Here is an 18,041-nt window from a genome sequence, read left to right as displayed (position 1 = left end):
CTAAGATTGCTTTTTTTCTGCTAATACTCTGCAGAAACTTGGGGGTGGAAGTGAAAAAGTCGGTTGAAAATTCCATAAGAGTATTTTTAGAACATCCTGTCCATTTTGAAACGTTTTTGCTGATACTCAAATATAGAGCCTATAGTTGGGAAGTCCGAGGATGGTGCAAGTTGATAGTTGATAATTGAATACTAGTTATACCAAAGCCATCCCAATTTAGGAAATTAGTTTCTAACTCTACTCTTAATAGGAAGCTAATACTATAGTATTCTATACTATACTTTAATGAGGTGCACGTTATAATGACAGTAAAGAAAGATAGGAGATTAATGTTGCTGATCCTCACTGCCTTGTCAATGCCCTCTTGACGGTAGCTGATACAGGTTTATTAATGTGATATTAATATTGTTCATTTTCGTTTAAAATGATCAATTACATTTTATCAAACAAGAAATTATATTTTTCAATAATTTCATAATTATTAACATCAAATATTTTCTTAATTAATTATCAATTCTAAATTATTAGAAGACGATCTAGCAACAGGGCAAAGCGAGCAAGAGATAGCGCTATCCGCTTTGTTGAATGATAGACAAGGATAGCAATACCATTGCTAATCAAACATTGCCATTTTAACGTGGACCTCACCATTATAGATGCATTCCAATATTGGTCTTATCATTACTTTTCCATAACATCACAACTGGTCTACCTCTGCTAGTCATAAAGGTAAAATAACAGTTATTTAGAAAAGAATGTATTGTTTGTAAGATATTGAGAATTGTATTGTTTGTGTGTGCGTTTCCCCACACACGGATCTATAGTCTAAGTGGGGAAATATATTTCCTTAATTTGTTTTTGTATAACTATTATTGTTATTAGTTATTTTGTATAACTGATATGTATATGATTTTTTGAGAAAATAAAATTGAATTGAATTGAATATGCCAACCTAAGTTACTGTGTAAGAAGGGTCACTAAACGAGAGTCCATCTATCTGCTCAATACAAATAACAGTTATAGATACAGTAAAGTAAAAACAGATAACAGTAACAGATACAAGTTCTTTGTAGGAAAGTCCATGATTGAATTTTGGTTCGTAGGGAACGCCACGCTTAATGGGTTCATAGGAAACGCCACCAGAGGAAGTGTCACGCTACCGAGGGGGGCTTCAATTCCCCCTCAAGGGCAACATTTCAACGCCATCCCCCCCGAATGCATGAAGCCTATCGTCCATTTATCGGTACTGCAGCATTAAGTGTATCAACATTACAACAAACGGGCCGCGTTTATATACTCTGTATATCCGGCGACCTGTCACTAAAAAATGGCCGACTAGTTTTATGATACGGTCATGTCCTGTTTGGCTAAGAGGAAATGGCCGTAAAGACTGATTATGGCTACGAAGCTATAATTCTGTATGGTTATTGGTGGTCTTGCGTGGGCTTGGGGGGTTATAGAGCCTATCACATTTTCACAGCATTAGCAGATTGCAGCATCGATAAATGAGTGGAAATTGGAATTTGGTAACTCTCCGGTGATAAGTCATTTTCGGTTGTGGAATAGATTATCTGGTGTCTGTTAAGAATGATAAATATTGGTCCTGTATTCAAAGTACAATAATCAATATCCATTTATCTATTCAAACATCCTTATTATATTAATCGAGCAATTTCTGTATATATTTTTATATCTGGTTATTTATGTTCAACGGATCTCGAAAACGGCTCTTACGATTTTCACGAAACTTGGAGCATAATAACTTTATGATATAAACATTCGATTGCACTAGGTCTCAACCTTGGAAAAACTCGCTGAAGGACATGAAAAGGATAATCCATCCTTGGAAAACAGATGATAATCTTGTCGTCTGTCGATAACAGAAGATGCGTGTGCCTGTGTGGAAGATCAGCTGTGTAATCAATTAGCTAACCGGTACCGTATCTCGCGAGAATTCTAGAAATTTTAATTGACTCGATCAAAATAATCTGATTTGTTGACATGAGATGGTATATATCATAATATTCAAAGTTAATCATTATTTCACAGTTCTAAGTGTTTAGTGAGTGTTATTTTGTTATTCAATTTTCTTTGTAAACAATCTAAATTAGAACACAAGTGTTCAAATACATAAAAAAGTGTGTTAATAGAAAGCATCTCGGAATGGATCAAGAAACTATCACCTCTAAATTAGAACTTTTATGTTTCAAATATTTGGACTGAAAATTTGATCTGAATTCAAGTGTATATAACCTACTTTTTGGAATATTATTATAGTGTATAAATCAAAATTCGGGGAAGAAACAGTTTTCGGTTGTGCCTGTTAGTCCTTCCCCAATCATTTTGAATAATTGAGTTCTGTTTATCAATAAATAAATAACGAGCGAAGCTCGGTGCCCCGATATTTTAGCATTACAAAACTTCCAGAAAAATAACACAGGCTTGAGCGCAAAGCTGTTCCAATTCTAATTTATACGACAGTCTAAATGTATACAAATATCGATTCAATATCAATATATTCATCCTTCAATAGTCACATCCTTCACCTGTTTTCAATCGCAAATCTTGATGAAATATCAATCATCAATAATAATCAATCCACAGCAACCCAGAAACAGTTATTTTCAAATTGTCATTGAGTCAAGGGAACATTCAGTTCTAATTTGCAAAATTGTCAAGGACTCTAATAGAGGTTATGATGCTATATAGACAATAGTAGGCCTACTGTATAATATCACAGACCTTACCTGTTTACTAAGGCTGGGCTTACACCGGTTAGTCAAGACAAGACTAGTCACGTTTAGTCACAATACTTCACATAGTTGCTTGTGAAGACAATGTCTAATTGCAATGACTAATCAGTTCGATTTGCGTCATAAGCAACAATGTGGAGTATTGTGACTAAACGAGTCTGATCATGTCTTGTCCTGTCTTGACTTGATTAATTGGTGTGCGACTAGCCTTAGTCTATGATAATATGTTATGGTTTGGGATAGAGTGGAACAGAGATGAAAACGTAAACAATATTTGAAGGGGTATTATATATTTCGTCCAGTACGGTACCACGTACGCTGTCATAATAAATTTACAAATTTTATAAATTTGAAATCCTTGTTTTTCATTCATATTTCTTTCAATTTATCTTTATTCCATTCAAAAATAAATTTAATTGAAAAATCGTCATTTCAACTCACTTTGAGCAGGCTTTCAATTGCTGTATTGACTCACAAAATTTTTACTTTATTTGATTGAGTGTCTTCCATCTCAACATTATGGAAACGGATTCATTGTAATATCATTCTCATGGATCATTTGGAAAGGAACAACAGGACTGTTTGTTCTCTTCCGAAATCTATTATTACAAGCATGTTTTGTAATAAATTTCCTAATTGGATTTCAAGGAACAACCATACAATGCAACCATGCTGATTACATTCAAATACAAATTCCTGAATCACTACTAATGATACCAACTCACAATACACAAATTTCTCACAATATTCTCATTTTGGAGAACACTCATACAATGTAACCATGCTGATTACATCCAAATACAAATCCCTGATTCACTTCTAAATATCGGGGCACCGAGCTTTGCTCGTTATTTATTTATTGATAAACTGAACTCAATTCTTTAAAATGATTGGGGAAGGACTAACAGGTGCAGCCCTAAACTGTTCCTTCCCCGAATTTTGATTTATACACTACAAATATTTCAAAAAGTAGGTTATGTTGCACACACTTGAATTCAGGTGAAATTTTTAGTCCAAATATTTGAAAACATAAAGGTTCTAATTTAGATTGTTTACATACTAAATTGAATAACAAAATAACACTCACTAATCACTTAAAACTCACGGTATTTAGATGAAAATGGTAGTGGTCATGAAATATATGCGCTGTGGCCAGCCAGCTAGATTGCGTCATCGCCACCAACCGAGGTTTTTAACACCTATTGGCAATTTAAGAAACTTATTTGTTAAAAACAGATTGATTGGATACAAAATGACGTCAGCTATACCGGAAATTTAGCACAAACATGCGCGTGACACCTACCGTCTTCTTTTATATACCGTGCTTAAAACTGTAAAATAATGATTAACTTTCAATATTATGATATATACCATCTCATGACAACAAATCAGATTACTGTATTTTGATCAAGTCACTAGATTTCTTGCGAGATACGGTAAACTAATTTATTACACATCTGATCTTCCACACAGGCACACGCATCTTCTGTTATCGACAGACGACGAAATCATCAACTGTTTTCCCAAGGATGAATTATCCTTGTCATGTCCTTCAGCGAGTTTTCCCAGGGATGAGACCTAGTGCAATCGAATTTTGATATCATAAACCTACTATATTCGAAATTTCGTGAAAATCGTTAGAGCCGTTTTCGAGATCCGTTGAACATAAATAAATAGCCAGATAACCAGATATAAAAATAAAAACAGATTTACAGAAATTGCTCGCTTGATGTAATAGGATAATACCAACTTACAATCTACCGTTTTCTCACGCCATGGAACTATTCAATTGTCATTGGCGCCTCTTCCGCTCACTTATGACTGCTCGATCCTCTCTATTCTCGATTCTCGATTCTCGATTCTCTAATGACCTCATTTGGAAAGTTCTGTCTCTCGTTATTATTCCGTGTAATGCCTGGCAGCTGTTACTGAAAGAGCTTCCCCGATTAGAGATTCCAGTTCGGCTCAATTGTAATTCCAATTTATCTGAGCAGTTGGACATGCTCAACCCTCATTATACTGTATTATCTTTAATTCATAAGGTAGTAGTGTTGGAAATGTGTTGGGTAGGATTACAGTTATTTATGGACACGTTTCCTTATAAATTCACTGATGAAGATGCATAGTTGATAATCCGTATTCAAATTGGAATTGTACAGAATTTTGTTATCTGAAAATATTATTGCTTGCTCTGCCTATATTCCTTGTTAAGGAAGGGTGAAACCTGATAGTCATGTTGGAGTTCTAATCAATAATCAGATAGGAATAACAAGAGTATTGGAATAATAATAATAAGAGTTTATACAATAATTCAGTACACTCATTATATGAATATTATAAGAGTATTATTAGAATAACAAGAATTAATCTATTTCAAATTCCATAGTTTATTGTGTATACTAACTTTTATTTTCAGGACTACAGATTATTTTACACTTGAAAATGGCTCTTGAAGAGTTAAAACTATAGTAAGGTCCACGTTATAATGACAGTGGATAAAGATAGAAAAATATCGATGCCGATTCTCTGAATTAATTAATTATATCTCTACATTGTCAAAAACATAATTGGCATCGTTGTGGACCTAGAAATGGATAGTACCACCGGCTTTGTCGAATGATAGACAAGGATATCAGAACCAAAGTTGATCAAATACTGTCATTATAACGTGGACCTCACTATAGTTGTGTTTTGATAAAATAAGAGGGTACTTGATTTATTCTATTGTGCATAATTGCATTGTTTCATTTATATTGGGCAAATAGATGTTTGAATATTTATTATTAGTAGGTGACTCGTGCTCAGGTCTGCAAAGGTCTAATTAAAACCTTGGAGAATTTAAAATAGGCCTATAACCATACTCAGTAAATTAAGAATCTATATGCAAAATTATAAAGCTAATCAGTTGAGTAGTTCAGAGGCGATGATGCTTAATTCGTGAATTCCCCATCCCTCACGTCTATAAGTCATCCATTTCTTTCCTTTATAATATTAGAGATTATGATAATAATTCATCATGCACAATTTATTACAAAACATAGTATATTTTGTTCTTAGTATACGTTTCTATCCATTCTAAAACTACTTATCATAAACCTCATATTTCGTACCACCTTTCAATAACTCACATTGTGCCAAGTAAGAAGCAAATATTAATTATTGAACAAAACTCCAAATAAAATGCGGTTATTCTTTGAAAAAAAAACAATTTCTAATTATTTATTTCCATCTGTGAGGAGGAAATGTAATCTAGAACATACAAAACTACATAAACTTGTATAGCGGTCGGTACTGGATTCACATCTATGCCTGGTTCCACCAAGCTCGGTCAAGACAATTATTGAACATTATCAAATCAAGTACGGTTCGCAATAAAGTAAATATTACTTACTAGCTTACCCGGCGAACTTCGTACCGCCAAAAAGTCAATGTATCTGATGTCACACTTGACTTTATTTGGTTAATCATGAAATTTATCTGACAATCAATATTTTCATTTACATCTCAATACGGACTTAGTGTTGTGCTTAGTTCATGCAGCATTTATTCTTCCGAAAACATATTCTTCTCAATCAATTGGTAGTAATATCTATTAGTAAAGTGTTGTATTAAAATAAAAATAGATAGGTTAAATCTGTGTTTCAAAGATGAATTTAATGTTTTCATAGTTGTTGATTGTCAATAGATGGTCCAGAAAATATGCGATGTACGATGAATCACACAAAATTCCATACTCATTCCATCTTCCATTTTAGGATGAATATAAGCTAAGCTAAATTAAAAAAAATTGTAAATTATTCTGTCATTCTTCAGTAATTAATAATGAATGCAATATGAACAACTCTCTTTCATGAGGTGAATAATTTTTTCCCAACATATTCCAGTTTCTCAATGATAGGGGAGTGATAATTATTTGTATAGGTCTTCTAAGGAACCATTATCTTCAGCAAACAACTATACTTCAACTCCAAACTACCGTGTCAATACCAGTACACAATTTATCATAGGGTGACGTGTTTATTACAGCTGGTAGCTGTAGATGCTGAATCATATTATCACAATATGATCTTGAATCATGATCATCTTTCCGTTCTTCGGTAGCCGCTCGACCGACAATTTCGAAAACATAGGTCTGTGAAATGGATTAAAAAATAATCAATTCTAGCCCCCTATTAAAATTTCTCGTCAGAAACCATCTCCAATATTCACACAACATATTCCCAAAATTTCAAACCGTTCTGTCAAGTAGTTTTCAAGTCTATAGGGAATAAACAAACTCACAAACAAACACACAAACAGACATTCATTTTTACTTTTCTTGCCCTATTACCATAGGTAAGGAAAGTATTGCTTTCCGAAAAAAATTAAGGTACCCCAATTTCCAAATTTCTAAACGTTTCAAGGTCCCCTGAGTCCAAAAAAGTGGTTTTTGGGTATTGTTCTGGATGTGTGTGTGTGTGTGTGTGTGTGTGTGTGTGGTGTGTGGTGTGTGTGTGTGGTGTGTGTGTGTGGTGTGTGGTGTGTGTGTGTGTGTGTGTGTGTGTGTGGTGTGTGTGTGTGTGTGGTGTGGTGTGTGTGGTGTGTGTGTGTGTTGTGTGTGTGTGGTGGTGTGTGTGTGTGTGTGTGTGTGGTGTGGTGTGTGTGGTGTGTGTGTGGTGTGTGTGTGTGGTGTGTGTGTGTGTGTGTGTGTGTGTGTGTGTGTGTGTGTGTGTGTGTGTGTGGTGTGTGTGTGTGGTGTGTGTGTGTGTGTGTGTTGTGTGTGTGTGTGTTGTGTGTGTGGTGTGTGTGTGTGTGTGTGTGTGTGTGTGTGGTGTGTGTGTGTGTGTGTATGTATGAGTGTATGTGCGTCTACGTACACGATATCTCATCTCCCAATTAACGTAATGACTTGAAATTTGTAACTTAAGGTCCTTACACTATGAGGATCCGACACGAACATTTCGATCAAATGCAATTCAATATGGCGGCTATAATGGCAATAATGTTGTCAAAAACAGGGGTTTTTCGCGATTTTCTCGGAAACGGCTCCAACGATATTAATCAAATTCATACCTGAAATAGTAATTGAAAAGGTCTATCAACTGCCACAAGTCCCATATCTGTAAAAATTTCAGGAGCTCCGCCCCATCTATGCAAAGTTGAATTTCAGATTCCCAATTATCAGGCTTCAGATACAATTTAAACAAACAAGTCCAAGTGAAAAAGATTGAGCATGAAAATCTCTACTATTAATGTTGAGTAGCATTTTCACCTAAAATTGAAAATTAGCTCGAAATTCGAGAAAAAGTGATTATTCAATTACAAACTGTTGGCAACTGTTGATTCTAGTAAATCATTCACTATGCAGAGATAGCAGACCTCATGTGTCTACAGCGTTATTGTCCTGTCACCAGCTGGCTTAGATCTTGGAATAGTAGACTTGAGATGCGCGGGAACACTAGCGTCAGGTGATCAATTCTAATTACGGCAAGGAAAGTTGTGTGAGTGCGCCACACCAGATTTAGTATATATAGATTATACGGTTGATAATAAGTGCACTGGTACATCATAATTATATTATGATTTCCATGAGGTAGCTATCCTACTATCAATAATTCCAGAGAACATTAATTTTGTAAAGTTTAGCCAGTTTGACTATGCAAATGTCTTGACCGAGCTTGATGGAACTAGAAATTATAGTCAATGTATTTTACAAGTTGGATACGTTCGAACTGAAAAGGAATAATAACTGTAAAAGTTGAAAGCGTTGTAACCTACTCAGGTAAGATAGTGCCGTATGTAGGGATCAATTCTCGGAATGATTCATATGGCATTCTCAGTTCTCAGGCATTCTTTTAGAGTGTCTTTCGTAGAATACACAGAATATTATGAGATCCGCATCAACAGTATTCTAGTTCTATTCGGGAACCTGTATTCATCACAATAAATCCTAACGGTGTTATCTATTGCATGTTGACAGCTCCAGGCCTCAAGATAATAGTCAGATATTTGTGACTAATTCTTGACAAGGGTAGAGAATTTCAAGAAATTCATTCAATACACAGTGAAATGTTGAGCAAATTGTAGGCCTATCAGAAATAGAAATGTGACAGAGAATGTTCTCTGTTCAAATCGGTTGAAAATTTTTATTTTCAGTATCAGCCAATAGCTGTTATCATCCAGCAAAGTTGTATCACTCAAATTCTTTCTCACTAAAGTCATAAATCCGCCACTGGGTCTACCTCTGATATTAAATCTGGTCGCATTGGAAGTGAACACATTATAATACTCAAACCATGCCGGTCTAGGAAAATCATTGTTGACAAGAAAAGTTTCAGAAAAACAAATTATAGAGCTCTTAGACAAGTAATTAATTGTTTCCGCGCTGAAATTATACACATTACAAAATCCTCCAACATTCCAAAATATTACTCCAATATCTGAATACTTTTCACTTCGTACTTTTGAGTTATCTCTCACTGTGTCTGCCTCTCTAAAAAATTATCCATCGAACGCTGGGATAGGTTACCTCTTCTCTGCCTCTCTGCATTCACTTTCCTTTTCTTCCTTGTGGTTGCCGTTGTCTTATTTCCATTTTCCGAAGCTTCTGTGCTCAACCCTTCACTTTCAAAGTCGTCTCCCGAGTAGTGAAGGTCCTCAACCCCCTCCAAAGCACCTATGTCTTCAGCATATCTGATTTTAAAGGTTTTATTTGAATCTGATTTCCTAACCAGCAGTTCGTTGTTCCTAAACCAAACGTATTTGAGCACACCTCTTCATTGGAAATCCTTTGCACGTTTGAAAAGAGAATAGAAGTAGGGTGACATCAACTCTTGACAAAAAATAGGTTTGTCTGGCTCCATACCCAGCAGCCCAGTCTTCAAAACTTCAGATGACTTCCGCGCTGACGATAGAAATCCTCTCTTATCCGATTCGTTGTTAAATTTTAGTATAATGGGAGAAATAGCCTTTGGATTCCGTGGTGGCATACGGTAGCATCGATTTATTGTGTCTTTTTTGAGGGGGAAATCAATACTATCTGAAATGATTTTAATAATGTTGAACAAACTCTCGCTTTCCACCCTAGGAATATTCATGATTTTTATTCCATTATACTGGAGTAGTTGTGTATTATTGATAACTTGCATATTATTCTTGATATATTTCTTTTGACTGTGTCGTTCTCCTTGGCCAACTTATCTATTTTTACATTACAAGTGCTGATATCTGTTTTTAGTTTAGTTATTGCATTCATAAGCTCTTTCTTACAAGTCTCCACTGAAGTTTTGACCGCCGTATTATTAGTACTCATTTCTGTCTTAATAGAATTAAGTTCGTTTGATATGAATAATTTCAGCTGCTCCACCAGAGATTGGTCGCTTTTATTTTCCATGTTTCTAGAGTTCAAATAATATTATGAAAACAACTACGGTAAACAGGCCGTTGTAGATATTGCGCAGACTGTTTTCGTAGGGCTTATCCGCTTATCCGCCGATTAGGAAATTCAAGGTTGAACAGCTGACTTCAAGTAGTATGCCTGCGATGTCCACAAATGACTCAGATCGTAGTCATAGCAACGGGAGACGCGCGCCTCTGCTAACAGCTGATTATCTGAAGTGTTGAGCTGTTGACTGTATCGACGGGGATGATAACGATATCTGTCTGTACTAGCCAGCTCCTCACACCCCCTCTATTGAAGAGAAGTCAGTAGGCAGAATTGTTTGTTTGCTGTTAACATCAACAGGCGAAAACCGGCCGCAAAAATGGATTCCTAAGCTCGTCACAATAGGTTATGTGCTATGCGAGTGTCTTTTTCCACACACAAGACTTACCGAATCGATGTGACTGGATATTCGAATCAGGTAGGATACATTATAACTCAAAGAACCACCAAGAACACACTTCACTCTAGACAATTCAATTAAACACCTTAAATTTACTAAAATTTCGGAGCAAACTAAACAAGCTTTTCACAGGGAAGCTCAGTGCTACCAACCTGTCGTCATTACAGTAATGGTTGCTACCATAATAGCTTGGAATTGTAACCGATGACTAGGCACTAAATACATAAATAGATTCATGTAGACATGGACCGAAGATAATACAATTGATAAATGGATGAGAGCTGTATTTGGACTCTACTTATCACAATAATACTGTTAGGACCTGAAACGTTGTCATGTGAGAAATTTTCCATATTTATCTATTCATACATTGAAACACACAATATTGAGATATAGATATACAAGAGACTAAATTCATCCTGAAAATGAAATTGAAGCGGAACAACCCTGTTTGGGTATAAGGAATGCGTTGAATTGAATGAGTTCAGAAAACGAACAGTATTCTGTTTACTATAGTTTTAATTACAATAATAATTAGTTTCAGTAATGAATACGAGAAATTAATCTTTGTTGAATATATTTGTGTGCTAATTCAATATCATTTTCATTATGAATAAACATATTGAATTTTAACTCATATCCATATTGTATTGGATATTTTATCGATTCATGGTAGATAACTGTGATTTTATTTTCCTGAAACCTCCAATACCGATTTGTGTCTCTATGTCCCTACATGATTTTATTTTTAGATATATAATAGACCCTTGCGGAGCACGGGTTACCTGCTAGTCTTCAATAATTTACTTTGATAGTTTGTGCATCAAAGTTGATTTATTCACGTCAAGATTATGTCATATAGAATACTAGTAGTTCTGTGAACAGTAGACCTTGCGCAGTTATAACGACGTCCCAAACCATAAGCACATCCACACTGATACACTAACTATTTATTTGATCAGATCATGCTTACACAAGATTTAATTATCATAAATATAACACTTTCCGGAATTTAGCGCGAGAAAACCAGAAGACATCTAGGCGCCCAGACGAGCTGTTATAAGTTCTTTGCATCCTATTTAATAGTGCATAAAAATTGCATTCAAAGAGGCATGTAATTTATAGTCTACACAGCTGCTTATTTTTTACCAAGTTACATTGAGATATTGAATTGCATGCGTCATGGCATGCATTTTATAGTCAACTCAACAGCTGATTTATGATGAATAATTCTATAGTCTGATTTTCACTATAATATTGACGTATGAAGGAGGCTCCTTTTTCCTTTTATATTATCCTTGAAATGCAAAATTTCCAAAAACCTTGTATATACGTTGACGCGCAATTTAAAAAGGAACAAACCTGTCGAATTTCATTAAAATCTATCATCGCGTTTCGCCGTAAATGCGCAACATATAAACATATAAACATTTAAACATTAAGAGAAATGCCAAACCGTCGACTTGAATCTTAGACCTCACTTCGCTTGGTCAATAATGTCATTTAGAATAATAACTTACATAATTCTTACATAAAATACCATACTATTCTATTTGATTTTCGAATCAGATGTGATTTTTGCATTTTGTATTAGTTTTCTTTCATTTTTTACTTAAAATCTTTGAAGTGTAATATTTATTTTGTCCAAGTTCATTTATCTTTTGTGACTCATTTATTTTCTGTAACTGGGCACCCGCCGAAAAACCTTTGGTTTGGCAGGACCTTCAACTATTTGTATTGTGAATAAAAAATTTTGATTTGATCTAATTTTTTAAATTTATTTTTGAGAAAACATAACAACAGGTCAATGTAACTCACTGAGCGAAAGGTCTACTGTTCACAGAACTACTAGTATAGAATATAATGTCATTTAGAATAATAGCTTACATGATTCTTACATGAAATACCATACTATTCTATTTGATTTTTGAATCAGATGTGTACTTTCGAAATAGATGAATACAAATACCATTATTCATTATTCCACTTATAGCTTATTTTGGTTTGATTTTTGAATCAGACGAATACTTTCGAAATAGATGAATACAAATACCATTATTCATTCATTATTCAACTTATTCTGGTTCGAATGTGCCCGGTGACTACAAATGCAACCACACACTGAAACCAACCCAAGTAACACGAGTACGAAGCTGCATTCTCAATTACTTTGTGAATATCTAGTAGCCGAGTGGAAATATAGTAAGGCTTAGGTGGGCTCTACATTCGTCGAATAAGCCTCTCGATTTCTCAGAGCACAGAAAGCCACAGACGCCGTATCGTATTTGGTGGTAGGCCGAGCAGCCTGGCAAAGCTCAGCCCCTCACGAATTTATGGCACTCAAGGAAGGGATTAATTCAAAAACTTTGCTCAAACAGCATTTTGGTACCGACGAGATCAAAGTTTATAGGGCACGTTATGCAGTCAGGCATGCATGAGACTCTGCCCAAGCTTAGAGAAACGGAATACAGATATTTGACTGTTTCTGGCCCAAGTTATCCTTAGATTACAGCGAAGATATCGTTTTCTTCTACTATGTCACTTCTCAAATCTCATCCCCCATAAATCTATACATTCAACATCTCACATTTCTCCCTCTCCAAGACCCCAGAAAGGGAGAAATGTGAGATGTTGAATGTATGGATTTATGGGGGATGAGATTTGAGAAGTAACATAGTAGAAGAAAACGATATCTTCGCTGTAATCTAAGGATAACTTGGGCCAGAAACAGTCAAATATCTGTATTCCGTTTCTCTAAGCTTGGGCAGAGTCTCATGCATGCCTGACTGCATAACGTGCCCTATAAACTTTGATCTCGTCGGTACCAAAATGCTGTTTGAGCAAAGTTTTTGAATTAATCCCTTCCTTGAGTGCCATAAATTCGTGAGGGGCTGAGCTTTGCCAGGCTGCTCGGCCTACCACCAAATACGATACGGCGTCTGTGGCTTTCTGTGCTCTGAGAAATCGAGAGGCTTATTCGACGAATGTAGAGCCCACCTAAGCCTTACTATATTTCCACTCGGCTACTAGATATTCACAAAGTAATTGAGAATGCAGCTTCGTACTCGTGTTACTTGGGTTGGTTTCAGTGTGTGGTTGCATTTGTAGTCACCGGGCACATTCGAACCAGAATAAGTTGAATAATGAATGAATAATGGTATTTTTATTCATCTATTTCGAAAGTATTCGTCTGATTCAAAAATCAAACCAAAATAAGCTATAAGTGGAATAATGAATAATGGTATTTGTATTCATCTGATTCAAAAATCAAATAGAATAGTATGGTATTTCATGTAAGAATCATGTAAGCTATTATTCTAAATGACATTATATTCTATACTAGTAGTTCTGTGAACAGTAGACCTTTCGCTCAGTGAGTTACATTGACCTGTTGTTATGTTTTCTCAAAAATAAATTTAAAAAATTAGATCAAATCAAAATTTTTTATTCACAATACAAATAGTTGAAGGTCCTGCCAACCCAAAGGTTTTTCGGCGGGTGCCCAGTTACAGAAATAAATGAGTCACAAAAGATAAATGAACTTGGACAAAATAAATATTACACTTCAAAGATTTTAAGTAAAAAATGAAAGAAAACTAATACAAAATGCAAAAATAAAATAAGAAATTTCTTATTTTATTTTTGCATTTTGTATTAGTTTTCTTTCATTTTTTACTTAAAATCTTTGAAGTGTAATATTTATTTTGTCCAAGTTCATTTATCATAGAATAATTATTATTAAACGAAACCCCCAATTAAATGTTGTAAATCACCAATAAGATGACACTAATAATAAAATTGACAATAAGATGTAGTGACTAGTGAAATGAAGATTCAGGAGTACAGTTTATTCAAATTCAATTCAATTTATTTATTTAAAACACACATACAAGTTTGATACATATTAAGATTCTACTGCACACCCAACTAACAAGCTGAAAAGTAAGCATATTGCTTACACTCATACCTCAAGAATGGATTGAACTATTTCCTTGAAAGTTCGTAGGACTCAACTATATGCTTTTACAGAGAGCATACGCTTTTCATAATTTCATTATTTCTTCAAGTTTTTCTTATTTTAGCTATTTAAACATGAATTTGCTATTTTGAAAAAGAAGCATCGAGAAACGAATTTGAAAATACAGTGACCTTTAGAATAACAACACAAATCTAAATCCGTTTGAATTTTGTTCAAATTCCTAATATTTTTGCAATAAACTGAGTCGTTGAATTGCAAATTTGAACCAAAAATGAACCGTTACATTGCCAACCTAGTTCGAGGGTTATTCTCCAGAGAGCTCTACTGTTGAAACGTAACCCCCACCACCTACTACTTACATACTAAGACTGCCCAGCAGTGTATCAATGAATGAATTGAATGAATGACCACAAGAAAGAGTGGGAATGGGAGGGGAATAGATGAGAAGTCTGTTACACTCTCTCTGTCTCTCAATTCCAGCTAGCTTTTGCCATATCCATGCCATGTGTGACTTATTAGTTCGTTGAAACGTGACAGTGACAGTTCATCCAGTCATTTGTGATAAGTTACTATGGGTTTTCATTTATAGAAACGTTTTGCCTTGTTTATTCTAGACAATCCTTGTTAGTGAATAATACTTTTTCTATTCTATCCTATTGACTTCGAATTACGTGAAATGTTATAAAAATGTTGAAGTGCATGCGACCAAATTATTTATCATAAAAAATGGACGAAACGCCGAAGCCTCATCAAAGTCGCCGATGCTTTAGACACAAAAGTGGACGCAGATTGAAACTTAGCGCGAAACCGCTTAAACGAAGAGGAACAGCGTTAATTCAATACTGGGCTTCCAAAAGGTAAGCTAATATTTGATACACATCCATAATTTCCTTCATCAAGAACCATAACAATCAATATATCTCCATTTGCAATTTGAGTAATAAAGCTTCAATTCTCAATCGAATATACAATTATACATGTCAACGTTTTTAGAAATATTGAACAGTTTCACGATTCTATGCTATGAAAGCTCAGGGAACTTGGAAAACACCCATTCAAAAAATGTCAATTGTCAATTACGAATAGTGTAATCGGCAGACCTATCTTACACTAATTTTACTGCATTTTCCATAATATATTTTCACTATTTTTTGAATGGGAAATTCGTCATTGCCACCTATGAATAGTCCTATTGATCTTGTTTTTTTTTGTAATTCCAGGGGCAGAGGCAGAAGTGAAAAAACAACAGTTGACCATGATTACGGACCGAATGCTCAACGCCCTGACATCAGTGAAAAAGAACTTGTCATTGAGAGAAAATAGGTTTTTAGCCTCACTGGTGTTATCAGAAGAGAGCCGTCACCAGTTGGAAAGGAGGACTGTCCTGCAGCATCACTCCGCTGAATGGCTTGAAGAGACACGGAAAAGGATTACTGCATCAAATTTTGGACGAATAAGCAAGAGAAGGCCAAATACCGGATGTGAAAATGTAGTTCGCGAACTATTGTATGGGGGCGGTAAAAATTGTTCAGCAATGGAGTATGGGAGGATGAACGAGGAGGCTGCTCTAAAAAAAGTTAGTGAGATAGCTGGACAAAAAATTTTGAAATGTGGGCTATTCATTGATGCCGATTTTCCATTTCTGGCAGCATCGCCGGATGGATTATTAGAAGATGGGCATGGTATTGTGGAGGTCAAATGCCCTCAGACAATAAAGGACCTACTCCGAAGGGAAGCAGCAAAGTTGAAAATATTGAAATTTTGCAAAATTGAAGATACAAATATAGAATTGAACACAAACCATAACTACTACTATCAAATACAGGGACAACTCCACATTACGAAACGTCAGTACTGCTTATTTTGTATATGGTCGCCAAAGGGGACAGAAGTTGTTACTGTATACAAAGATGAGCAGTTCTGGAGTTCGAAGATTCTTGAACAAGTGAAAAAATTTTATATGGACTGCGAACTGTGTATTGCCGGAACTTGTTGATCCTCGACACACGCGTTCAATGCCAATTCGAAATCCAGATTGGATTATTGAGGCGCAAGAAGCACGTAAGAAGAAATAATGATGACACAAACATAACTGGAAAATAAAAACAAATATTGTCACATACCACTTATTTATTATTAAAACTTACATGAAAGTATTATTAAAGTAATACTTTATTAAAGTAAACTTACATTAAAGTAATGTACCTAGGTTTCATAATGGCCTAGGCTTACATTACTTTAATGTAAGTTTTAATAATAAATAAGTGGTATGTGACAATATTTGTTTTTATTTTCCATTATGGAGAAATACCACAACATCTCCTCAAACACAATCAATTATACAAACATAACTATTCTTCCTTTTCTCCTTTTATAGTAGTAGTTATGGTTTGTGTTCAATTCTATATTTGTGTCTTCAATTTTGCAAAATTTCAATATTTTCATTTTTAACAAAGTCATTTTTCATTGTTCATTGCACCGGTAAGGGCATTTGTGCAGAGAGAAAAAGAGAAAGAAACGAGTGAGAGCGAGGAGGAGAATGAGAAGATTTAGAACGGAAAGAGTGAGGAGAAGTGGATGGAAAAGAGGGAGAAGAAGAATAAGGGGAAAAGAAGGAGGAGAAGGTGAAGGAGGAATGAGAAAAAGATTAAAAAGAAGGAGGAGAAGGTGAAGAAGGAGGAATAGGAGAAGAAAGAGGAGAAGGTGAAGAAGGAGAACAAGAAGAAGTAAGGCTTATTATTTCTCAAAATTCACGTAATATTGTTTGAAGACCATCAAAATATTTTATCGTCTTATCTGTCTCAACTTCCGCTGAAATATATATTTAAAATACATAGAAATATATTTTCAATTACTTCTTTTATATTATTTTTTTATTATTAATAATACTTTTTTAGATTAATTTTTCCATTTTAAAACAAGTAATGAGTTTGTACTTCTCGCACACATTTTGTGTTTGAGAACACTCACGGAGAAAAGTTTTCTTCTGATATTGATAATTTGAAGTTGTAATAGCCGTAACTAGGGTATAATAGTAGCTTCAGTTTCTAGTGTAATAGTAGTTCTAGTAACAGTATAGTGTATATTTATGTGATATTGAATTCCTGGGCTGACTAACTTTAGGATATAATTCAATTATCTTCTGACTTATTGTAGTTTATCAATGTAAATTAATAATTAATCCTATTCTATAAAACTAATTTACATTATCTAGCATGTTTACTTGAAGCTACATAATTTTTCCAACAAATCCGTCTAAATTGATTAAAAAATAGCTGGTGAATGCAGCACTTCTAGAGGCTTTAATGTTCCAAGAAAATGTTTAACTGTTATTTTTATTCTTTTTTCTATTTATTTTATTTATATATTTTCAATTTTATTTATTTATCCATTACTATAATCTTTTTTGTTCTAATCTTTTCCATACTGTAATCATCTTGTTCAAAAGAACAATTTCATTCTTCCCAAACAGGTTCTGTAACCTAT

The sequence above is a fragment of the Nilaparvata lugens genome, chromosome 4 (genome assembly GCF_014356525.2).
Source record: "Nilaparvata lugens isolate BPH chromosome 4, ASM1435652v1, whole genome shotgun sequence".
In the NCBI taxonomy this organism is placed as follows: domain Eukaryota; kingdom Metazoa; phylum Arthropoda; class Insecta; order Hemiptera; family Delphacidae; genus Nilaparvata; species Nilaparvata lugens.
The sequence above is the reverse complement of the archived record's forward strand: the minus strand, read 5'-3'. Positions refer to the sequence as shown.